The 25,108-nt window shown below is 42.1% G+C and overlaps 4 long non-coding RNA genes across 4 annotated transcripts; 3 read left to right on the top strand and 1 right to left on the bottom strand.

Annotated features, from left to right (window-relative positions):
* The first annotated feature begins 3,225 nt into the window (after positions 1-3,225).
* On the top strand, positions 3,226-6,759 carry LOC120405659. The gene is made up of 2 exons (XR_005598752.1): positions 3,226-3,734; positions 6,196-6,759. It is a non-coding gene; the product is annotated as an uncharacterized LOC120405659 (long non-coding RNA).
* Positions 6,760-7,823: 1,064 nt separating this feature from the next.
* Positions 7,824-10,928, top strand: LOC120405658. Its single transcript, XR_005598751.1, has 2 exons — positions 7,824-8,100; positions 10,559-10,928. It is a non-coding gene; the product is annotated as an uncharacterized LOC120405658 (long non-coding RNA).
* Positions 10,929-13,120: 2,192 nt separating this feature from the next.
* On the bottom strand, positions 13,121-19,238 carry LOC120406564. The gene is made up of 3 exons (XR_005599356.1): positions 18,610-19,238; positions 18,115-18,252; positions 13,121-13,889 (listed from the first exon to the last, which is right to left on the bottom strand). It is a non-coding gene; the product is annotated as an uncharacterized LOC120406564 (long non-coding RNA).
* A 1,437-nt stretch (positions 19,239-20,675) lies between these two features.
* On the top strand, positions 20,676-24,205 carry LOC120406567. Its single transcript, XR_005599359.1, has 2 exons — positions 20,676-21,184; positions 23,643-24,205. It is a non-coding gene; the product is annotated as an uncharacterized LOC120406567 (long non-coding RNA).
* Positions 24,206-25,108: the final 903 nt, after the last annotated feature.

Raw genomic sequence — 25,108 nt, forward strand, 5'->3', positions numbered from 1 at the left:
AATGTCTTCAGCGTTTGTCTCTGAGTTGTGGTACACCTCTCATGCTACTCAAATTTTAGGACTTGTCTACGCAGGAACACTCAGGAAAGTTAATCTGAATTAACTACAAGTATTAATTTAAAGAGGATTAGTTAAATTGCATTAAACCTCTGTGTGGATACTCTAATTCAGAATTATAGTGGCTGCCCTTAATTCGGTTTAGCTAAACTAAAATAAGCTAAACTGAATAAAGCGCATTAATTCTGAATGCAATTCAGTTTAAATAATCCACTTTACATTCACACCTTCAGTTCATTTGGAATATCTTTTTGGAGTGTTCCCATGTAGACTGTCTCTTAGAACAGCTATAATATTTTCAGGCGTGAATCTGTTGCATCTGTGACAGACATTCATTCCCAGGTCATCTAACCGAGCAAAATTTTCTTGAGGAAAGATTACTTGCCTAGGAAAAACTGGAAAACATTAATCTGTTTTAACTAGGAGTGTATTTAGTGATGGGTTCTTCCCAGTAGAAATGTTATTGACAGTTTTATAAATGTATTGTGCAATTTTGAGATATCTGTTTAAACTAATCCCTTATGGAACTGAGCTGAAAAATATTTGTCCCTAGCAAAATTACCTGAATTTTCACCATGTTTCCTTTAATTGGACTTTACTTACTTTTAATTCTCCTCTCTTTTCTCTGCAAAGAGATGTTGTAGTCATTCTGGAGAGATTTTTCAAAGCATTCTCCTAAAGGTAAAGTGAGCTATCCATCCTTTGTAAGCATTCAGCATCCAGAATATTCTTTCTCCCTCTGCAACATGAGAAGCTCATCAAGAAATCAGATCAACACACACAGATCAACCCCACCCCTCTCCCCAGAAAAAAAATATGTATCCGCCCTACTTTCATGTTGTTTTATACAGTATGTGTCACACTTGCCCAGGCAATTGTATTTAAGAAAATGCCATTTCTGTCTGTACATTTATTGTAGCAAAACTCTCAGTAATGCAAATGGGAAAAGTGTTTCTGTCAAGTGAAGGCATGTATTTCTTGTTCAAGAAGGTACCATTTGCTTAAATGATGGATTCCAGTTGGCCTGTGACGCTTTACACAAAACACAGCCTCCTGAGAGACTGAGGGCTAAAGTTTTCAAAATGCAGGTTGCCTACCCGGTGCTAGTCCATAAATCAATTCAATTTTCTGCAAGCTTCAGTAACTGGATAGATAGAATTTCCTATTGTGGTCAAAACAAATAAAGGCTTGGATTCTATGGCCTTAATTTGTGAAGATGGCCAACTGAGACAAGCTGTATGTCTCATTTGCCACTACATGTTAAAACAGTACTATTATTGATTTTAATAAATTCCAAGGGTTGTAGTCATTCCAGATAAATAGGTCCTGAGTTTTTATAACTGCAGAAGGCCAGCTCCTCAGCTCTTCTTAAATGCCTCTTGTGTCACTCCAGAAGAGTAAATGGGACTTAAAGCACTTTCTGTGAGTTCACTAGCTCATTCTTTTTTCCACACTGATCTGATCACCACAGGTTGAATTCAGTGCAAAGGCCTCTGTGAGGTCACTAGCTCACCAATTACAGCATGCTGGATTGATGTAAATGCAAATGGCTCAACACATTCTAGAATGATGGCTGCGTCCTCCTAACTTCAGGGTGTTTGTGATGTTGTTTTTGTGGTTATACTGTCATTTCAACAAAGAACCATTTTATGTCCATATAGGGTCAAAACTTGTGGCTTTGTCCTTATATAGTCATTTCAGTGGAAAGTGTTAATTAATGACATGATCAGGACAGCTGGTATTTTCCTTATATGGACATTTTGCGATACAGTAAAATTGATGCCCATGTCTGAACAAGCCCATTATACTTCATCACAGGTGAGTGACCCGGCAGGTTTTTGTCACAGTTATCAGCCCCTCTATATAAAGGCCAGAGCTGCCAGCTCAGCTCACAAGATGAGGACATCCCACCAGACAGGTTGGCTGCCTCCTCACGGAGCTGGTGCTCCGCTGCAGAGATCTTGAAAGCCATAATCTTCTCCGGAAATGGCAAGGTACAGGCGCAGCAGGAGCAGAAGCAGAAGCCGTCGCAGAAGGCGACGAAGGGAGGCAGCGGGGTCGACGTGGAAGGAGGAGAAGACGACATGGCAGAAGGAGAAGAGGTCGTAGAGGTAGAGAGAGAACTCGCAGGAGGAGGAGGAGGAGAAGGAGGAGTTTTTAATTTCCTGATTTCTCCCATTCTCCTGTGCAAGTCATCGACCCTTCACTCTACAATATCTGCTATGGCAAAAAGAAACAACCCTTCAGTGACGACACCCGCGATGACTTCCTAAGATGCAAGGAACCAGCTACCATTTGAACAATGCCACCTGTCAATAAACTTTGAAATTTCATTTTGCAGTCTCATTGGGTCTTTGCATAGGTTTGGAAATATTGGGTGTATTTATGACAGTTTATAGTTTCTTCCTAGCCTCTCAGCCAGAGGTTGGTTATTTCCTGGAAGGGTCAGGATTCTTACATCCTTTTTACTATCTTCTACACAACCTATCTATCATATATCTATCATTCATGTACCTTTTTTTCCCCTCAATAAACTGTCCCAAGATTTTCTTTTTTCATATGGAAGTTTCTCTGCCTTTGATCATTATTTTTTTCAGCCATCTCTGAAACCCAATGAGATAAGCTGCCCAGAATTTGAACACTGTTGTTAGACTGTCTTATGATTTGATGATGGCATATTTCCGGTATTATCCAGTCCTTCTTGAGAATTTTTGGAACAGTGCTGCAACATTCTTCCAGGGCCTTCTGATTTTATAATGGGCATTATATTTTCAGTAATATCCCATTCCTTGTCTCACCTATCAGTTCTGCTGCACATCCTGACAAACAGCCTATATACATTCACCAATATATGCATCTTTTCAGGTCAATCTATTGACCTATGGCCTTACTATGGACTATATGGCCTTGCCAAGATACAAAAAATTGCCAATTTTATTCTTAGCTGTTTCCCTGTAGAAAAGTATGTGCTGTACCAAGCATGTAGCGATTAGTTCTGAACAATCTCTATAATTATTTGAATGATACAGTAATGTAACTGTTTACTTCGCTGGCTGGGTAAGTCACTATTTATTCACACACCCACAAAAACATCCTCTAAAACAATATGTTTCCCAAACAATGGGTTGTGACCCACCGGTGGGTTGTGGGAAGTTTCCACATGGCTCACGGTCCTGGTGTGGAGGGAAGGCCAGTGGAGTGGGGGTCAGAAAGCGAACTCATGCCACAGCAGCAGCTCCTCTTCTGCAGTGCTGGGCGCAACTCCCCATTCCAGGCATTGTGAATTGGTCCATGAGGTCACAGCACACAGTTTTCCCCCAGCTGCCCCTCTGTGGTAATGGAAGGTCAGCGAGACAAATTTGAGGGAGTGGCAGCGTGACCTGGAGCACAGGGTCGCAGAACTCACTCCCTCAAATTTTGCCTGGCCACCCCGCCATCATCGGCCATGTATGTATATTTCTGGTTGAGACTGTGCCATGAAGACAAGATTCTAGGCAATTACCAATTTCCATTCCAGTGACTTGTGTTACTCCTAATTTAAACCAGTGTGAGATTAGATTTTGCCAAATCCCTGCTGAAAACAAACCAGCAAAAAGACAAAAAACCTCCACTTTGAAACCTTTCCTTATGGTGATAAGGGAGTGATGTACCTGATATGGAAGAAACTACCATTTCCAGTATCCTTTTTCTCACAGTACATCCCCTTCCTCTAGCCAGGTAGAAGGAAAGACCTTAAGGCAGGACCCTCGCTCCTGGGGCAGAGGGTTGGGGGGGAACAGCTGTGGCTTGGAAACCAGGAGCATCAGAGAAGCTGGATCCATGGAGAAATCCCCAGGAACTGTGTCTAGGGCAGGCAACATCAGAAGCTGGGGGACTGCATATGGAATAGGGTGTGGCTGGAGGAGATTGCAAGTGGGAGTTGGCCTGTGCATGTGGAAACGGCAGCGACTGAGCAGGAAATCCTGGCAGACAGGCTCCAGTGAGAGAAACCGCTAATTGCAAACCTATAAACTCCTGTTTGCTTGGAATAAGAGACTGGTCTGGACTATCCAGCAGTGAGTAGGCCTGAAGAACCTTAGTCCTCTATTAGGTTGCCACTTCTTCCACCCCACTCCCAATCAGGGACCCAAATAAGAACTGCTCTTGTTTCTCCAGAGTTGTAACTGTTTAAGACACAGTACTTGGGGTATTTGCAACCCTTCTCTTTTTTGTCAGCTCTAGAAAAATACCTCTTCACTTTCGCCATTCATTCAAGCTGTTAGGGGAAGTAACTAGGGCTGGTGCCTTACAAGACCTAGCAGCTGAAATGTCTTCAGCGTTTGTCTCTGAGTTGTGGTACACCTCTCATGCTACTCAAATTTTAGGACTTGTCTACGCAGGAACACTCAGGAAAGTTAATCTGAATTAACTACAAGTATTAATTTAAAGAGGATTAGTTAAATTGCATTAAACCTCTGTGTGGATACTCTAATTCAGAATTATAGTGGCTGCCCTTAATTCGGTTTAGCTAAACTAAAATAAGCTAAACTGAATAAAGCGCATTAATTCTGAATGCAATTCAGTTTAAATAATCCACTTTACATTCACACCTTCAGTTCATTTGGAATATCTTTTTGGAGTGTTCCCATGTAGACTGTCTCTTAGAACAGCTATAATATTTTCAGGCGTGAATCTGTTGCATCTGTGACAGACATTCATTCCCAGGTCATCTAACCGAGCAAAATTTTCTTGAGGGGAAAGATTACTTGCCTAGGAAAAACTGGAAAACATTAATCTGTTTTAACTAGGGAGTGTATTTAGTGATGGGTTCTTCCCAGTAGAAATGTTATTGACAGTTTTATAAATGTATTGTGCAATTTTGAGATATCTGTTTAAACTAATCCCTTATGGAACTGAGCTGAAAAATATTTGTCCCTAGCAAAATTACCTGAATTTTCACCATGTTTCCTTTAATTGGACTTTACTTACTTTTAATTCTCCTCTCTTTTCTCTGCAAAGAGATGTTGTGGTCATTGCGGAGAGATTTTTCAAAGCATTCTCCTAAAGGTAAAGTGAGCTATCCATCCTTTGTAAGCATTCAGCATCCAGAATATTCTTTCTCCCTCTGCAACATGAGAAGCTCATCAAGAAATCAGATCAACACACACAGATCAACCCCACCCCTCTCCCCAGGAAAAAAATATGTATCCGCCCTACTTTCATGTTGTTTTATACAGTATGTGTCACACTTGCCCAGGCAATTGTATTTAAGAAAATGCCATTTCTGTCTGTACATTTATTGTAGCAAAACTCTCAGTAATGCAAATGGGAAAAGTGTTTCTGTCAAGTGAAGGCATGTATTTCTTGTTCAAGAAGGTACCATTTGCTTAAATGATGGATTCCAGTTGGCCTGTGACGCTTTACACAAAACACAGCCTCCTGAGAGACTGAGGGCTAAAGTTTTCAAAATGCAGGTTGCCTACCCCTGTGCTAGTCCATAAATCAATTCAATTTTCTGCAAGCTTCAGTAACTGGATAGATAGAATTTCCTATTGTGGTCAAAACAAATAAAGGCTTGGATTCTATGGCCTTAATTTGTGAAGATGGCCAACTGAGACAAGCTGTATGTCTCATTTGCCACTACATGTTAAAACAGTACTATTATTGATTTTTAATAAATTCCAAGGGTTGTAGTCATTCCAGATAAATAGGTCCTGAGTTTTTATAACTGCAGAAGGCCAGCTCCTCAGCTCTTCTTAAATGCCTCTTGTGTCACTCCAGAAGAGTAAATGGGACTTAAAGCACTTTCTGTGAGTTCACTAGCTCATTCTTTTTTCCACACTGATCTGATCAACACTGGTTGAATTCAGTGCAAAGGCCTCTGTGAGGTCACTAGCTCACCAATTACAGCATGCTGGATTGATGTAAATGCAAATGGCTCAACACATTCTAGAATGATGGCTGCGTCCTCCTAACTTCAGGGTGTTTGTGATGTTGTTTTTGTGGTTATACTGTCATTTCAACAAAGAACCATTTTATGTCCATATAGGGTCAAAACTTGTGGCTTTGTCCTTATATAGTCATTTCAGTGGAAAGTGTTAATTAATGACATGATCAGGACAGCTGGTATTTTCCTTATATGGACATTTTGCGATACAGTAAAATTGATGCCCATGTCTGAACAAGCCCATTATACTTCATCACAGGTGAGTGACCCGGCAGGTTTTTGTCACAGTTATCAGCCCCTCTATATAAAGGCCAGAGCTGCCAGCTCAGCTCACAAGATGAGGACATCCCACCAGACAGGTTGGCTGCCTCCTACGGAGCTGGTGCTCCCGCTGCAGAGATCTTGAAAGCCATAATCTTCTCCGGAAATGGCAAGGTACAGACGCAGCAGGAGCAGAAGCAGAAGCCGTCGCAGAAGGCGACGAAGGGAGGCCGCGGGGGTCGACGTGGAAGGAGGAGAAGACGACATGGCAGAAGGAGAAGAGGTCGTAGAGGTAGAGAGAGAACTCGCAGGAGGAGGAGGAGGAGAAGGAGGAGTTTTTAATTTCCTGATTTCTCCCATTCTCCTGTGCAAGTCATCGACCCTTCACTCTACAATATCTGCTATGGCAAAAAGAAACAACCCTTCAGTGACGACACCCCGCGATGACTTCCTAAGATGCAAGGAACCAGCTACCATTTGAACAATGCCACCTGTCAATAAACTTTGAAATTTCATTTTGCAGTCTCATTGGGTCTTTGCATAGGTTTGGAAATATTGGGTGTATTTATGACAGTTTATAGTTTCTTCCTAGCCTCTCAGCCAGAGGTTGGTTATTTCCTGGAAGGGTCAGGATTCTTACATCCTTTTTACTATCTTCTACACAACCTATCTATCATATATCTATCATTCATGTACCTTTTTTTCCCCTCAATAAACTGTCCCAAGATTTTCTTTTTTCATATGGAAGTTTCTCTGCCTTTGATCATTATTTTTCAGCCATCTCTGAAACCCAATGAGATAAGCTGCCCAGAATTTGAACACTGTTGTTAGACTGTCTTATGATTTGATGATGGCATATTTCCGGTATTATCCAGTCCTTCTTGAGAATTTTTGGAACAGTGCTGCAACATTCTTCCAGGGCCTTCTGATTTTATAATGGGCATTATATTTTCAGTAATATCCCATTCCTTGTCTCACCTATCAGTTCTGCTGCACATCCTGACAAACAGCCTATATACATTCACCAATATATGCATCTTTTCAGGTCAATCTATTGACCTATGGCCTTACTATGGACTATATGGCCTTGCCAAGATACAAAAAATTGCCAATTTTATTCTTAGCTGTTTCCCTGTAGAAAAGTATGTGCTGTACCAAGCATGTAGCGATTAGTTCTGAACAATCTCTATAATTATTTGAATGATACAGTAATGTAACTGTTTACTTCGCTGGCTGGGTAAGTCACTATTTATTCACACACCCACAAAAACATCCTCTAAAACAATATGTTTCCCAAACAATGGGTTGTGACCCACCGGTGGGTTGTGGGAAGTTTCCACATGGCTCACGGTCCTGGTGTGGAGGGAAGGCCAGTGGAGTGGGGGTCAGAAAGCGAACTCATGCCACAGCAGCAGCTCCTCTTCTGCAGTGCTGGGCGCAACTCCCCATTCCAGGCATTGTGAATTGGTCCATGAGGTCACAGCACACAGTTTTCCCCAGCTGCCCCTCTGTGGTAATGGAAGGTCAGCGAGACAAATTTGAGGGAGTGGCAGCGTGACCTGGAGCACAGGGTCGCAGAACTCACTCCCTCAAATTTTGCCTGGCCACCCCGCCATCATCGGCCATGTATGTATATTTCTGGTTGAGACTGTGCCATGAAGACAAGATTCTAGGCAATTACCAATTTCCATTCCAGTGACTTGTGTTACTCCTAATTTAAACCAGTGTGAGATTAGATTTTGCCAAATCCCTGCTGAAAACAAACCAGCAAAAAGACAAAAAACCTCCACTTTGAAACCTTTCCTTATGGTGATAAGGGAGTGATGTACCTGATATGGAAGAAACTACCATTTCCAGTATCCTTTTTCTCACAGTACATCCCCTTCCTCTAGCCAGGTAGAAGGAAAGACCTTAAGGCAGGACCCTCGCTCCTGGGGCAGAGGTTGAGGGAACAGCTGTGGCTTGGAAACCAGGAGCATCAGAGAAGCTGGATCCATGGAGAAATCCCCAGGGAACTGTGTCTAGGGCAGGCAACATCAGAAGCTGGGGGACTGCATATGGAATAGGGTGTGGCTGGAGGAGATTGCAAGTGGGAGTTGGCCTGTGCATGTGGAAACGGCAGCGACTGAGCAGGAAATCCTGGCAGACAGGCTCCAGTGAGAGAAACCGCTAATTGCAAACCTATAAACTCCTGTTTGCTTGGAATAAGAGACTGGTCTGGACTATCCAGCAGTGAGTAGGCCTGAAGAACCTTAGTCCTCTATTAGGTTGCCACTTCTTCCACCCCACTCCCAATCAGGGACCCAAATAAGAACTGCTCTTGTTTCTCCAGAGTTGTAACTGTTTAAGACACAGTACTTGGGGTATTTGCAACCCTTCTCTTTTTTGTCAGCTCTAGAAAAATACCTCTTCACTTTCGCCATTCATTCAAGCTGTTAGGGGAAGTAACTAGGGCTGGTGCCTTACAAGACCTAGCAGCTGAAATGTCTTCAGCGTTTGTCTCTGAGTTGTGGTACACCTCTCATGCTACTCAAATTTTAGGACTTGTCTACGCAGGAACACTCAGGAAAGTTAATCTGAATTAACTACAAGTATTAATTTAAAGAGGATTAGTTAAATTGCATTAAACCTCTGTGTGGATACTCTAATTCAGAATTATAGTGGCTGCCCTTAATTCGGTTTAGCTAAACTAAAATAAGCTAAACTGAATAAAGCCGCATTAATTCTGAATGCAATTCAGTTTAAATAATCCACTTTACATTCACACCTTCAGTTCATTTGGAATATCTTTTTGGAGTGTTCCCATGTAGACTGTCTCTTAGAACAGCTATAATATTTTCAGGCGTGAATCTGTTGCATCTGTGACAGACATTCATTCCCAGGTCATCTAACCGAGCAAAATTTTCTTGAGGGGAAAGATTACTTGCCTAGGAAAAACTGGAAAACATTAATCTGTTTTAACTAGGGAGTGTATTTAGTGATGGGTTCTTCCCAGTAGAAATGTTATTGACAGTTTTATAAATGTATTGTGCAATTTTGAGATATCTGTTTAAACTAATCCCTTATGGAACTGAGCTGAAAAATATTTGTCCCTAGCAAAATTACCTGAATTTTCACCATGTTTCCTTTAATTGGACTTTACTTACTTTTAATTCTCCTCTCTTTTCTCTGCAAAGAGATGTTGTGGTCATTGCGGAGAGATTTTTCAAAAGCATTCTCCCTAAAGGTAAAGTGAGCTATCCATCCTTTGTAAGCATTCAGCATCCAGAATATTCTTTCTCCTCTGCAACATGAGAAGCTCATCAAGAAATCAGATCAACACACACAGATCAACCCCACCCCTCTCCCGGAAAAAAATATGTATCCGCCTACTTTCATGTTGTTTTATACAGTATGTGTCACACTTGCCCAGGCAATTGTATTTAAGAAAATGCCATTTCTGTCTGTACATTTATTGTAGCAAAACTCTCAGTAATGCAAATGGGAAAAGTGTTTCTGTCAAGTGAAGGCATGTATTTCTTGTTCAAGAAGGTACCATTTGCTTAAATGATGGATTCCAGTTGGCCTGTGACGCTTTACACAAAACACAGCCTCCTGAGAGACTGAGGGCTAAAGTTTTCAAAATGCAGGTTGCCTACCCCTGTGCTAGTCCATAAATCAATTCAATTTTCTGCAAGCTTCAGTAACTGGATAGATAGAATTTCCTATTGTGGTCAAAACAAATAAAGGCTTGGATTCTATGGCCTTAATTTGTGAAGATGGCCAACTGAGACAAGCTGTATGTCTCATTTGCCACTACATGTTAAAACAGTACTATTATTGATTTTTAATAAATTCCAAGGGTTGTAGTCATTCCAGATAAATAGGTCCTGAGTTTTTATAACTGCAGAAGGCCAGCTCCTCAGCTCTTCTTAAATGCCTCTTGTGTCACTCCAGAAGAGTAAATGGGACTTAAAGCACTTTCTGTGAGTTCACTAGCTCATTCTTTTTTCCACACTGATCTGATCACCACGGGTTGAATTCAGTGCAAAGGCCTCTGTGAGGTCACTAGCTCACCAATTACAGCATGCTGGATTGATGTAAATGCAAATGGCTCAACACATTCTAGAATGATGGCTGCGTCCTCCTAACTTCAGGGTGTTTGTGATGTTGTTTTTGTGGTTATACTGTCATTTCAACAAAGAACCATTTTATGTCCATATAGGGTCAAAACTTGTGGCTTTGTCCTTATATAGTCATTTCAGTGGAAAGTGTTAATTAATGACATGATCAGGACAGCTGGTATTTTCCTTATATGGACATTTTGCGATACAGTAAAATTGATGCCCATGTCTGAACAAGCCCATTATACTTCATCACAGGTGAGTGACCCGGCAGGTTTTTGTCACAGTTATCAGCCCCTCTATATAAAGGCCAGAGCTGCCAGCTCAGCTCACAAGATGAGGACATCCCACCAGACAGGTTGGCTGCCTCCTACGGAGCTGGTGCTCCCGCTGCAGAGATCTTGAAAGCCATAATCTTCTCCGGAAATGGCAAGGTACAGACGCAGCAGGAGCAGAAGCAGAAGCCGTCGCAGAAGGCGACGAAGGGGAGGCCGCGGGGGTCGACGTGGAAGGAGGAGAAGACGACATGGCAGAAGGAGAAGAGGTCGTAGAGGTAGAGAGAGAACTCGCAGGAGGAGGAGGAGGAGAAGGAGGAGTTTTAATTTCCTGATTTCTCCCATTCTCCTGTGCAAGTCATAGACGCTTCTCTCTACAATATCTGCTATGGCAAAAAGAAACAACCCTTCAGTGACGACACCCCGCGATGACTTCCTAAGATGCAAGGAACCAGCTACCATTTGAACAATGCCACCTGTCAATAAACTTTGAAATTTCATTTTGCAGTCTCATTGGGTCTTTGCATAGGTTTGGAAATATTGGGTGTATTTATGACAGTTTATAGTTTCTTCCTAGCCTCTCAGCCAGAGGTTGGTTATTTCCTGGAAGGGTCAGGATTCTTACATCCTTTTTACTATCTTCTACACAACCTATCTATCATATATCTATCATTCATGTACCTTTTTTTCCCCTCAATAAACTGTCCCAAGATTTTCTTTTTTCATATGGAAGTTTCTCTGCCTTTGATCATTATTTTTTTCAGCCATCTCTGAAACCCAATGAGATAAGCTGCCCAGAATTTGAACACTGTTGTTAGACTGTCTTATGATTTGATGATGGCATATTTCGGTATTATCCAGTCCTTCTTGAGAATTTTGGAACAGTGCTGCAACATTCTTCCAGGGCCTTCTGATTTTATAATGGGCATTATATTTTCAGTAATATCCCATTCCTTGTCTCACCTATCAGTTCTGCTGCACATCCTGACAAACAGCCTATATACATTCACCAATATATGCATCTTTTCAGGTCAATCTATTGACCTATGGCCTTACTATGGACTATATGGCCTTGCCAAGATACAAAAATTGCCAATTTTATTCTTAGCTGTTTCCCTGTAGAAAAGTATGTGCTGTACCAAGCATGTAGCGATTAGTTCTGAACAATCTCTATAATTATTTGAATGATACAGTAATGTAACTGTTTACTTCGCTGGCTGGGTAAGTCACTATTTATTCACACACCCACAAAACATCCTCTAAAACAATATGTTTCCCAAACAATGGGTTGTGACCCACCGGTGGGTTGTGGGAAGTTTCCACATGGCTCACGGTCCTGGTGTGGAGGGAAGGCCAGTGGAGTGGGGGTCAGAAAGCGAACTCATGCCACAGCAGCAGCTCCTCTTCTGCAGTGCTGGGCGCAACTCCCCATTCCAGGCATTGTGAATTGGTCCATGAGGTCACAGCACACAGTTTTCCCCCAGCTGCCCCTCTGTGGTAATGGAAGGTCAGCGAGACAAATTTGAGGAGTGGCAGCGTGACCTGGAGCACAGGGTCGCAGAACTCACTCACTCAAATTTTGCCTGGCCACCCGCCATCATCGGCCATGTATGTATATTTCTGGTTGAGACTGTGCCATGAAGACAAGATTCTAGGCAATTACCAATTTCCATTCCAGTGACTTGTGTTACTCCTAATTTAAACCAGTGTGAGATTAGATTTTGCCAAATCCCTGCTGAAAACAAACCAGCAAAAAGACAAAAAACCTCCACTTTGAAACCTTTCCTTATGGTGATAAGGGAGTGATGTACCTGATATGGAAGAAACTACCATTTCCAGTATCCTTTTTCTCACAGTACATCCCCTTCCTCTAGCCAGGTAGAAGGAAAGACCTTAAGGCAGGACCCTCGCTCCTGGGGCAGAGGGTTGGGGGGGAACAGCTGTGGCTTGGAAACCAGGAGCATCAGAGAAGCTGGATCCATGGAGAAATCCCCAGGGAACTGTGTCTAGGGCAGGCAACATCAGAAGCTGGGGGACTGCATATGGAATAGGGTGTGGCTGGAGGAGATTGCAAGTGGGAGTTGGCCTGTGCATGTGGAAACGGCAGCGACTGAGCAGGAAATCCTGGCAGACAGGCTCCAGTGAGAGAAACCGCTAATTGCAAACCTATAAACTCCTGTTTGCTTGGAATAAGAGACTGGTCTGGACTATCCAGCAGTGAGTAGGCCTGAAGAACCTTAGTCCTCTATTAGGTTGCCACTTCTTCCACCCCACTCCCAATCAGGGACCCAAATAAGAACTGCTCTTGTTTCTCCAGAGTTGTAACTGTTTAAGACACAGTACTTGGGGTATTTGCAACCCTTCTCTTTTTTGTCAGCTCTAGAAAATACCTCTTCACTTTCGCCATTCATTCAAGCTGTTAGGGAAGTAACTAGGGCTGGTGCCTTACAAGACCTAGCAGCTGAAATGTCTTCAGCGTTTGTCTCTGAGTTGTGGTACACCTCTCATGCTACTCAAATTTTAGGACTTGTCTACGCAGGAACACTCAGGAAAGTTAATCTGAATTAACTACAAGTATTAATTTAAAGAGGATTAGTTAAATTGCATTAAACCTCTGTGTGGATACTCTAATTCAGAATTATAGTGGCTGCCCTTAATTCGGTTTAGCTAAACTAAAATAAGCTAAACTGAATAAAGCCGCATTAATTCTGAATGCAATTCAGTTTAAATAATCCACTTTACATTCACACCTTCAGTTCATTTGGAATATCTTTTTGGAGTGTTCCCATGTAGACTGTCTCTTAGAACAGCTATAATATTTTCAGGCGTGAATCTGTTGCATCTGTGACAGACATTCATTCCCAGGTCATCTAACCGAGCAAAATTTTCTTGAGGGGAAAGATTACTTGCCTAGGAAAAACTGGAAAACATTAATCTGTTTTAACTAGGGAGTGTATTTAGTGATGGGTTCTTCCCAGTAGAAATGTTATTGACAGTTTTATAAATGTATTGTGCAATTTTGAGATATCTGTTTAAACTAATCCCTTATGGAACTGAGCTGAAAAATATTTGTCCCTAGCAAAATTACCTGAATTTTCACCATGTTTCCTTTAATTGGACTTTACTTACTTTTAATTCTCCTCTCTTTTCTCTGCAAAGAGATGTTGTGGTCATTGCGGAGAGATTTTTCAAAAGCATTCTCCCTAAAGGTAAAGTGAGCTATCCATCCTTTGTAAGCATTCAGCATCCAGAATATTCTTTCTCCCTCTGCAACATGAGAAGCTCATCAAGAAATCAGATCAACACACACAGATCAACCCCACCCCTCTCCCTGGAAAAAAATATGTATCCGCCCTACTTTCATGTTGTTTTATACAGTATGTGTCACACTTGCCCAGGCAATTGTATTTAAGAAAATGCCATTTCTGTCTGTACATTTATTGTAGCAAAACTCTCAGTAATGCAAATGGGAAAAGTGTTTCTGTCAAGTGAAGGCATGTATTTCTTGTTCAAGAAGGTACCATTTGCTTAAATGATGGATTCCAGTTGGCCTGTGACGCTTTACACAAAACACAGCCTCCTGAGAGACTGAGGGCTAAAGTTTTCAAAATGCAGGTTGCCTACCCCTGTGCTAGTCCATAAATCAATTCAATTTTCTGCAAGCTTCAGTAACTGGATAGATAGAATTTCCTATTGTGGTCAAAACAAATAAAGGCTTGGATTCTATGGCCTTAATTTGTGAAGATGGCCAACTGAGACAAGCTGTATGTCTCATTTGCCACTACATGTTAAAACAGTACTATTATTGATTTTTAATAAATTCCAAGGGTTGTAGTCATTCCAGATAAATAGGTCCTGAGTTTTTATAACTGCAGAAGGCCAGCTCCTCAGCTCTTCTTAAATGCCTCTTGTGTCACTCCAGAAGAGTAAATGGGACTTAAAGCACTTTCTGTGAGTTCACTAGCTCATTCTTTTTTCCACACTGATCTGATCACCACGGGTTGAATTCAGTGCAAAGGCCTCTGTGAGGTCACTAGCTCACCAATTACAGCATGCTGGATTGATGTAAATGCAAATGGCTCAACACATTCTAGAATGATGGCTGCGTCCTCCTAACTTCAGGGTGTTTGTGATGTTGTTTTTGTGGTTATACTGTCATTTCAACAAAGAACCATTTTATGTCCATATAGGGTCAAAACTTGTGGCTTTGTCCTTATATAGTCATTTCAGTGGAAAGTGTTAATTAATGACATGATCAGGACAGCTGGTATTTTCCTTATATGGACATTTTGCGATACAGTAAAATTGATGCCCATGTCTGAACAAGCCCATTATACTTCATCACAGGTGAGTGACCCGGCAGGTTTTTGTCACAGTTATCAGCCCCTCTATATAAAGGCCAGAGCTGCCAGCTCAGCTCACAAGATGAGGACATCCCACCAGACAGGTTGGCTGCCTCCTACGGAGCTGGTGCTCCGCTGCAGAGATCTTGAAAGCCATAATCTTCTCCGGAAATGGCAAGGTACAGACGCAGCAGGAGCAGAAGCAGAAGCCGTCGCAGAAGGCGACGAAGGGAGGCCGCGGGGTCGACGTGGAAGGAGGAGAAGACGACATGGCAGAAGGAGAAGAGGTCGTAGAGGTAGAGAGAGAACTCGCAGGAGGAGGAGGAGGAGAAGGAGGAGTTTTTAATTTCCTGATTTCTCCCATTCTCCTGTGCAAGTCATCGACCCTTCACTCTACAATATCTGCTATGGCAAAAAGAAACAACCCTTCAGTGACGACACCCCGCGATGACTTCCTAAGATGCAAGGAACCAGCTACCATTTGAACAATGCCACCTGTCAATAAACTTTGAAATTTCATTTTGCAGTCTCATTGGGTCTTTGCATAGGTTTGGAAATATTGGGTGTATTTATGACAGTTTATAGTTTCTTCCTAGCCTCTCAGCCAGAGGTTGGTTATTTCCTGGAAGGGTCAGGATTCTTACATCCTTTTACTATCTTCTACACAACCTATCTATCATATATCTATCATTCATGTACCTTTTTTTCCCCTCAATAAACTGTCCCAAGATTTTCTTTTTTCATATGGAAGTTTCTCTGCCTTTGATCATTATTTTTTTCAGCCATCTCTGAAACCCAATGAGATAAGCTGCCCAGAATTTGAACACTGTTGTTAGACTGTCTTATGATTTGATGATGGCATATTTCGGTATTATCCAGTCCTTCTTGAGAATTTTTGGAACAGTGCTGCAACATTCTTCCAGGGCCTTCTGATTTTATAATGGGCATTATATTTTCAGTAATATCCCATTCCTTGTCTCACCTATCAGTTCTGCTGCACATCCTGACAAACAGCCTATATACATTCACCAATATATGCATCTTTTCAGGTCAATCTATTGACCTATGGCCTTACTATGGACTATATGGCCTTGCCAAGATACAAAAAATTGCCAATTTTATTCTTAGCTGTTTCCCTGTAGAAAAGTATGTGCTGTACCAAGCATGTAGCGATTAGTTCTGAACAATCTCTATAATTATTTGAATGATACAGTAATGTAACTGTTTACTTCGCTGGCTGGGTAAGTCACTATTTATTCACACACCCACAAAAACATCCTCTAAAACAATATGTTTCCCAAACAATGGGTTGTGACCCACCGGTGGGTTGTGGGAAGTTTCCACATGGCTCACGGTCCTGGTGTGGAGGGAAGGCCAGTGGAGTGGGGGTCAGAAAGCGAACTCATGCCACAGCAGCAGCTCCTCTTCTGCAGTGCTGGGCGCAACTCCCCATTCCAGGCATTGTGAATTGGTCCATGAGGTCACAGCACACAGTTTTCCCCCAGCTGCCCCTCTGTGGTAATGGAAGGTCAGCGAGACAAATTTGAGGGAGTGGCAGCGTGACCTGGAGCACAGGGTCGCAGAACTCACTACCTCAAATTTTGCCTGGCCACCCCGCCATCATCGGCCATGTATGTATATTTCTGGTTGAGACTGTGCCATGAAGACAAGATTCTAGGCAATTACCAATTTCCATTCCAGTGACTTGTGTTACTCCTAATTTAAACCAGTGTGAGATTAGATTTTGCCAAATCCCTGCTGAAAACAAACCAGCAAAAAGACAAAAAACCTCCACTTTGAAACCTTTCCTTATGGTGATAAGGAGTGATGTACCTGATATGGAAGAAACTACCATTTCCAGTATCCTTTTTCTCACAGTACATCCCCTTCCTCTAGCCAGGTAGAAGGAAAGACCTTAAGGCAGGACCCTCGCTCCTGGGGCAGAGGGTTGGGGAACAGCTGTGGCTTGGAAACCAGGAGCATCAGAGAAGCTGGATCCATGGAGAAATCCCCAGGAACTGTGTCTAGGGCAGGCAACATCAGAAGCTGGGGGACTGCATATGGAATAGGGTGTGGCTGGAGGAGATTGCAAGTGGGAGTTGGCCTGTGCATGTGGAAACGGCAGCGACTGAGCAGGAAATCCTGGCAGACAGGCTCCAGTGAGAGAAACCGCTAATTGCAAACCTATAAACTCCTGTTTGCTTGGAATAAGAGACTGGTCTGGACTATCCAGCAGTGAGTAGGCCTGAAGAACCTTAGTCCTCTATTAGGTTGCCACTTCTTCCACCCCACTCCCAATCAGGGACCCAAATAAGAACTGCTCTTGTTTCTCCAGAGTTGTAACTGTTTAAGACACAGTACTTGGGGTATTTGCAACCCTTCTCTTTTTTGTCAGCTCTAGAAAAATACCTCTTCACTTTCGCCATTCATTCAAGCTGTTAGGGGAAGTAACTAGGGCTGGTGCCTTACAAGACCTAGCAGCTGAAATGTCTTCAGCGTTTGTCTCTGAGTTGTGGTACACCTCTCATGCTACTCAAATTTTAGGACTTGTCTACGCAGGAACACTCAGGAAAGTTAATCTGAATTAACTACAAGTATTAATTTAAAGAGGATTAGTTAAATTGCATTAAACCTCTGTGTGGATACTCTAATTCAGAATTATAGTGGCTGCCCTTAATTCGGTTTAGCTAAACTAAAATAAGCTAAACTGAATAAAGCCGCATTAATTCTGAATGCAATTCAGTTTAAATAATCCACTTTACATTCACACCTTCAGTTCATTTGGAATATCTTTTTGGAGTGTTCCCATGTAGACTGTCTCTTAGAACAGCTATAATATTTTCAGGCGTGAATCTGTTGCATCTGTGACAGACATTCATTCCCAGGTCATCTAACCGAGCAAAATTTTCTTGAGGGGAAAGATTACTTGCCTAGGAAAAACTGGAAAACATTAATCTGTTTTAACTAGGGAGTGTATTTAGTGATGGGTTCTTCCCAGTAGAAATGTTATTGACAGTTTTATAAATGTATTGTGCAATTTTGAGATATCTGTTTAAACTAATCCCTTATGGAACTGAGCTGAAAAATATTTGTCCCTAGCAAAATTACCTGAATTTTCACCATGTTTCCTTTAATTGGACTTTACTTACTTTTAATTCTCCTCTCTTTTCTCTGCAAAGAGATGTTGTGGTCATTGCGGAGAGATTTTTCAAAAGCATTCTCCCTAAAGGTAAAGTGAGCTATCCATCCTTTGTAAGCATTCAGCATCCAGAATATTCTTTCTCCCTCTGCAACATGAGAAGCTCATCAAGAAATCAGATCAACACACACAGATCAACCCCACCCCTCTCCCTGGAAAAAAATATGTATCCGCCCTACTTTCATGTTGTTTTATACAGTATGTGTCACACTTGCCCAGGCAATTGTATTTAAGAAAATGCCATTTCTGTCTGTACATTTATTGTAGCAAAACTCTCAGTAATGCAAATGGGAAAAGTGTTTCTGTCAAGTGAAGGCATGTATTTCTTGTTCAAGAAGGTACCATTTGCTTAAATGATGGATTCCAGTTGGCCTGTGACGCTTTACACAAAACACAGCCTCCTGAGAGACTGAGGGCTAAAGTTTTCAAAATGCAGGTTGCCTACCCCTGTGCTAGTCCATAAATCAATTCAATTTTCTGCAAGCTTCAGTAACTGGATAGATAGAATTTCCTATTGTGGTCAAAACAAATAAAGGCTTGGATTCTATGGCCTTAATTTGTGAAGATGGCCAACTGAGACAAGCTGTATGTCTCATTTGCCACTACATGTTAAAACAGTACTATTATTGATTTTTAATAAATTCCAAGGGTTGTAGTCATTCCAGATAAATAGGTCCTGAGTTTTTATAACTGCAGAAGGCCAGCTCCTCAGCTCTTCTTAAATGCCTCTTGTGTCACTCCAGAAGAGTAAATGGGACTTAAAGCACTTTCTGTGAGTTCACTAGCTCATTCTTTTTTCCACACTGATCTGATCACCACGGGTTGAATTCAGTGCAAAGGCCTCTGTGAGGTCACTAGCTCACCAATTACAGCATGCTGGATTGATGTAAATGCAAATGGCTCAACACATTCTAGAATGATGGCTGCGTCCTCCTAACTTCAGGGTGTTTGTGATGTTGTTTTTGTGGTTATACTGTCATTTCAACAAAGAACCATTTTATGTCCATATAGGGTCAAAACTTGTGGCTTTGTCCTTATATAGTCATTTCAGTGGAAAGTGTTAATTAATGACATGATCAGGACAGCTGGTATTTTCCTTATATGGACATTTTGCGATACAGTAAAATTGATGCCCATGTCTGAACAAGCCCATTATACTTCATCACAGGTGAGTGACCCGGCAGGTTTTGTCACAGTTATCAGCCCTCTATATAAAGGCCAGAGCTGCCAGCTCAGCTCACAAGATGAGGACATCCCACCAGACAGGTTGGCTGCCTCCACGGAGCTGGTGCTCCCGCTGCAGAGATCTTGAAAGCCATAATCTTCTCCGGAAATGGCAAGGTACAGACAGCAGGAGCAGAAGCAGAAGCCGTCGCAGAAGGCGACGAAGGGGAGGCCGCGGGGGTCGACGTGGAAGGAGGAGAAGACGACATGGCAGAAGGAGAAGAGGTCGTAGAGGTAGAGAGAGAACTCGCAGGAGGAGGAGGAGGAGAAGGAGGAGTTTTAATTTCCTGATTTCTCCCATTCTCCTGTGCAAGTCATCGACCCTTCACTCTACAATATCTGCTATGGCAAAAGAAACAACCCTTCAGTGACGACACCCCGATGACTTCCTAAGATGCAAGGAACCAGCTACCATTTGAACAATGCCACCTGTCAATAAACTTTGAAATTTCATTTTGCAGTCTCATTGGGTCTTTGCATAGGTTTGGAAATATTGGGTGTATTTATGACAGTTTATAGTTTCTTCCTAGCCTCTCAGCCAGAGGTTGGTTATTTCCTGGAAGGGTCAGGATTCTTACATCCTTTTTACTATCTTCTACACAACCTATCTATCATATATCTATCATTCATGTACCTTTTTTTCCCCTCAATAAACTGTCCCAAGATTTTCTTTTTTCATATGGAAGTTTCTCTGCCTTTGATCATTATTTTTTTCAGCCATCTCTGAAACCCAATGAGATAAGCTGCCCAGAATTTGAACACTGTTGTTAGACTGTCTTATGATTTGATGATGGCATATTTCGGTATTATCCAGTCCTTCTTGAGAATTTTTGGAACAGTGCTGCAACATTCTTCCAGGGCCTTCTGATTTTATAATGGGCATTATATTTTCAGTAATATCCCATTCCTTGTCTCACCTATCAGTTCTGCTGCACATCCTGACAAACAGCCTATATACATTCACCAATATATGCATCTTTTCAGGTCAATCTATTGACCTATGGCCTTACTATGGACTATATGGCCTTGCCAAGATACAAAAAATTGCCAATTTTATTCTTAGCTGTTTCCCTGTAGAAAAGTATGTGCTGTACCAAGCATGTAGCGATTAGTTCTGAACAATCTCTATAATTATTTGAATGATACAGTAATGTAACTGTTTACTTCGCTGGCTGGGTAAGTCACTATTTATTCACACACCCACAAAAACATCCTCTAAAACAATATGTTTCCCAAACAATGGGTTGTGACCCACCGGTGGGTTGTGGGAAGTTTCCACATGGCTCACGGTCCTGGTGTGGAGGGAAGGCCAGTGGAGTGGGGGTCAGAAAGCGAACTCATGCCACAGCAGCAGCTCCTCTTCTGCAGTGCTGGGCGCAACTCCCCATTCCAGGCATTGTGAATTGGTCCATGAGGTCACAGCACACAGTTTTCCCCCAGCTGCCCCTCTGTGGTAATGGAAGGTCAGCGAGACAAATTTGAGGGAGTGGCAGCGTGACCTGGAGCACAGGGTCGCAGAACTCACTCACTCAAATTTTGCCTGGCCACCCCGCCATCATCGGCCATGTATGTATATTTCTGGTTGAGACTGTGCCATGAAGACAAGATTCTAGGCAATTACCAATTTCCATTCCAGTGACTTGTGTTACTCCTAATTTAAACCAGTGTGAGATTAGATTTTGCCAAATCCCTGCTGAAAACAAACCAGCAAAAAGACAAAAAACCTCCACTTTGAAACCTTTCCTTATGGTGATAAGGGAGTGATGTACCTGATATGGAAGAAACTACCATTTCCAGTATCCTTTTTCTCACAGTACATCCCCTTCCTCTAGCCAGGTAGAAGGAAAGACCTTAAGGCAGGACCCTCGCTCCTGGGGCAGAGGGTTGGGGGGGAACAGCTGTGGCTTGGAAACCAGGAGCATCAGAGAAGCTGGATCCATGGAGAAATCCCCAGGGAACTGTGTCTAGGGCAGGCAACATCAGAAGCTGGGGGACTGCATATGGAATAGGGTGTGGCTGGAGGAGATTGCAAGTGGGAGTTGGCCTGTGCATGTGGAAACGGCAGCGACTGAGCAGGAAATCCTGGCAGACAGGCTCCAGTGAGAGAAACCGCTAATTGCAAACCTATAAACTCCTGTTTGCTTGGAATAAGAGACTGGTCTGGACTATCCAGCAGTGAGTAGGCCTGAAGAACCTTAGTCCTCTATTAGGTTGCCACTTCTTCCACCCCACTCCCAATCAGGGACCCAAATAAGAACTGCTCTTGTTTCTCCAGAGTTGTAACTGTTTAAGACACAGTACTTGGGGTATTTGCAACCCTTCTCTTTTTTGTCAGCTCTAGAAAATACCTCTTCACTTTCGCCATTCATTCAAGCTGTTAGGGAAGTAACTAGGGCTGGTGCCTTACAAGACCTAGCAGCTGAAATGTCTTCAGCGCTTGTCTCTGAGTTGTGGTACACCTCTCATGCTACTCAAATTTTAGGACTTGTCTACGCAGGAACACTCAGGAAAGTTAATCTGAATTAACTACAAGTATTAATTTAAAGAGGATTAGTTAAATTGCATTAAACCTCTGTGTGGATACTCTAATTCAGAATTATAGTGGCTGCCCTTAATTCGGTTTAGCTAAACTAAAATAAGCTAAACTGAATAAAGCCATTAATTCTGAATGCAATTCAGTTTAAATAATCCACTTTACATTCACACCTTCAGTTCATTTGGAATATCTTTTTGGAGTGTTCCCATGTAGACTGTCTCTTAGAACAGCTATAATATTTTCAGGCGTGAATCTGTTGCATCTGTGACAGACATTCATTCCCAGGTCATCTAACCGAGCAAAATTTTCTTGAGGGGAAAGATTACTTGCCTAGGAAAAACTGGAAAACATTAATCTGTTTTAACTAGGAGTGTATTTAGTGATGGGTTCTTCCCAGTAGAAATGTTATTGACAGTTTTATAAATGTATTGTGCAATTTTGAGATATCTGTTTAAACTAATCCCTTATGGAACTGAGCTGAAAAATATTTGTCCCTAGCAAAATTACCTGAATTTTCACCATGTTTCCTTTAATTGACTTTACTTACTTTTAATTCTCCTCTCTTTTCTCTGCAAAGAGATGTTGTGGTCATTATGGAGAGATTTTTCAAAAGCATTCTCCTAAAGGTAAAGTGAGCTATCCATCCTTTGTAAGCATTCAGCATCCAGAATATTCTTTCTCCCTCTGCAACATGAGAAGCTCATCAAGAAATCAGATCAACACACACAGATCAACCCCACCCCTCGCCCCGGCAAAAAAATATGTATCCGCCCTACTTTCATGTTGTTTTATACAGTATGTGTCACACTTGCCCAGGCAATTGTATTTAAGAAAATGCCATTTCTGTCTGTACATTTATTGTAGCAAAACTCTCAGTAATGCAAATGGGAAAAGTGTTTCTGTCAAGTGAAGGCATGTATTTCTTGTTCAAGAAGGTACCATTTGCTTAAATGATGGATTCCAGTTGGCCTGTGACGCTTTACACAAAACACAGCCTCCTGAGAGACTGAGGGCTAAAGTTTTCAAAATGCAGGTTGCCTACCCCTGTGCTAGTCCATAAATCAATTCAATTTTCTGCAAGCTTCAGTAACTGGATAGATAGAATTTCCTATTGTGGTCAAAACAAATAAAGGCTTGGATTCTATGGCCTTAATTTGTGAAGATGGCCAACTGAGACAAGCTGTATGTCTCATTTGCCACTACATGTTAAAACAGTACTATTATTGATTTTTAATAAATTCCAAGGGTTGTAGTCATTCCAGATAAATAGGTCCTGAGTTTTTATAACTGCAGAAGGCCAGCTCCTCAGCTCTTCTTAAATGCCTCTTGTGTCACTCCAGAAGAGTAAATGGGACTTAAAGCACTTTCTGTGAGTTCACTAGCTCATTCTTTTTTCCACACTGATCTGATCACCACGGGTTGAATTCAGTGCAAAGGCCTCTGTGAGGTCACTAGCTCACCAATTACAGCATGCTGGATTGATGTAAATGCAAATGGCTCAACACATTCTAGAATGATGGCTGCGCCCTCCTAACTTCAGGGTGTTTGTGATGTTGTTTTTGTGGTTATACTGTCATTTCAACAAAGAACCATTTTATGTCCATATAGGGTCAAAACTTGTGGCTTTGTCCTTATATAGTCATTTCAGTGGAAAGTGTTAATTAATGACATGATCAGGACAGCTGGTATTTTCCTTATATGGACATTTTGCGATACAGTAAAATTGATGCCCATGTCTGAACAAGCCCATTATACTTCATCACAGGTGAGTGACCCGGCAGGTTTTTGTCACAGTTATCAGCCCCTCTATATAAAGGCCAGAGCTGCCAGCTCAGCTCACAAGATGAGGACATCCCACCAGACAGGTTGGCTGCCTCCTACGGAGCTGGTGCTCCCGCTGCAGAGATCTTGAAAGCCATAATCTTCTCCGGAATGGCAAGGTACAGACGCAGCAGGAGCAGAAGCAGAAGCCGTCGCAGAAGGCGACGAAGGGAGGCCGCGGGGGTCGACGTGGAAGGAGGAGAAGACGACATGGCAGAAGGAGAAGAGGTCGTAGAGGTAGAGAGAGAACTCGCAGGAGGAGGAGGAGGAGAAGGAGGAGTTTTTAATTTCCTGATTTCTCCCATTCTCCTGTGCAAGTCATCGACCCTTCACTCTACAATATCTGCTATGGCAAAAAGAAACAACCCTTCAGTGACGACACCCCGCGATGACTTCCTAAGATGCAAGGAACCAGCTACCATTTGAACAATGCCACCTGTCAATAAACTTTGAAATTTCATTTTGCAGTCTCATTGGGTCTTTGCATAGGTTTGGAAATATTGGGTGTATTTATGACAGTTTATAGTTTCTTCCTAGCCTCTCAGCCAGAGGTTGGTTATTTCCTGGAAGGGTCAGGATTCTTACATCCTTTTTACTATCTTCTACACAACCTATCTATCATATATCTATCATTCATGTACCTTTTTTTCCCCTCAATAAACTGTCCCAAGATTTTCTTTTTTCATATGGAAGTTTCTCTGCCTTTGATCATTATTTTTTTCAGCCATCTCTGAAACCCAATGAGATAAGCTGCCCAGAATTTGAACACTGTTGTTAGACTGTCTTATGATTTGATGATGGCATATTTCGGTATTATCCAGTCCTTCTTGAGAATTTTGGAACAGTGCTGCAACATTCTTCCAGGGCCTTCTGATTTTATAATGGGCATTATATTTTCAGTAATATCCCATTCCTTGTCTCACCTATCAGTTCTGCTGCACATCCTGACAAACAGCCTATATACATTCACCAATATATGCATCTTTTCAGGTCAATCTATTGACCTATGGCCTTACTATGGACTATATGGCCTTGCCAAGATACAAAAAATTGCCAATTTTATTCTTAGCTGTTTCCCTGTAGAAAAGTATGTGCTGTACCAAGCATGTAGCGATTAGTTCTGAACAATCTCTATAATTATTTGAATGATACAGTAATGTAACTGTTTACTTCGCTGGCTGGGTAAGTCACTATTTATTCACACACCCACAAAAACATCCTCTAAAACAATATGTTTCCCAAACAATGGGTTGTGACCCACCGTGGGTTGTGGGAAGTTTCCACATGGCTCACGGTCCTGGTGTGGAGGGAAGGCCAGTGGAGTGGGGGTCAGAAAGCGAACTCATGCCACAGCAGCAGCTCC

Source organism: Mauremys reevesii, linkage group 5 (assembly GCF_016161935.1).
Source record: "Mauremys reevesii isolate NIE-2019 linkage group 5, ASM1616193v1, whole genome shotgun sequence".
Taxonomy (NCBI): Eukaryota; Metazoa; Chordata; order Testudines; family Geoemydidae; genus Mauremys; species Mauremys reevesii.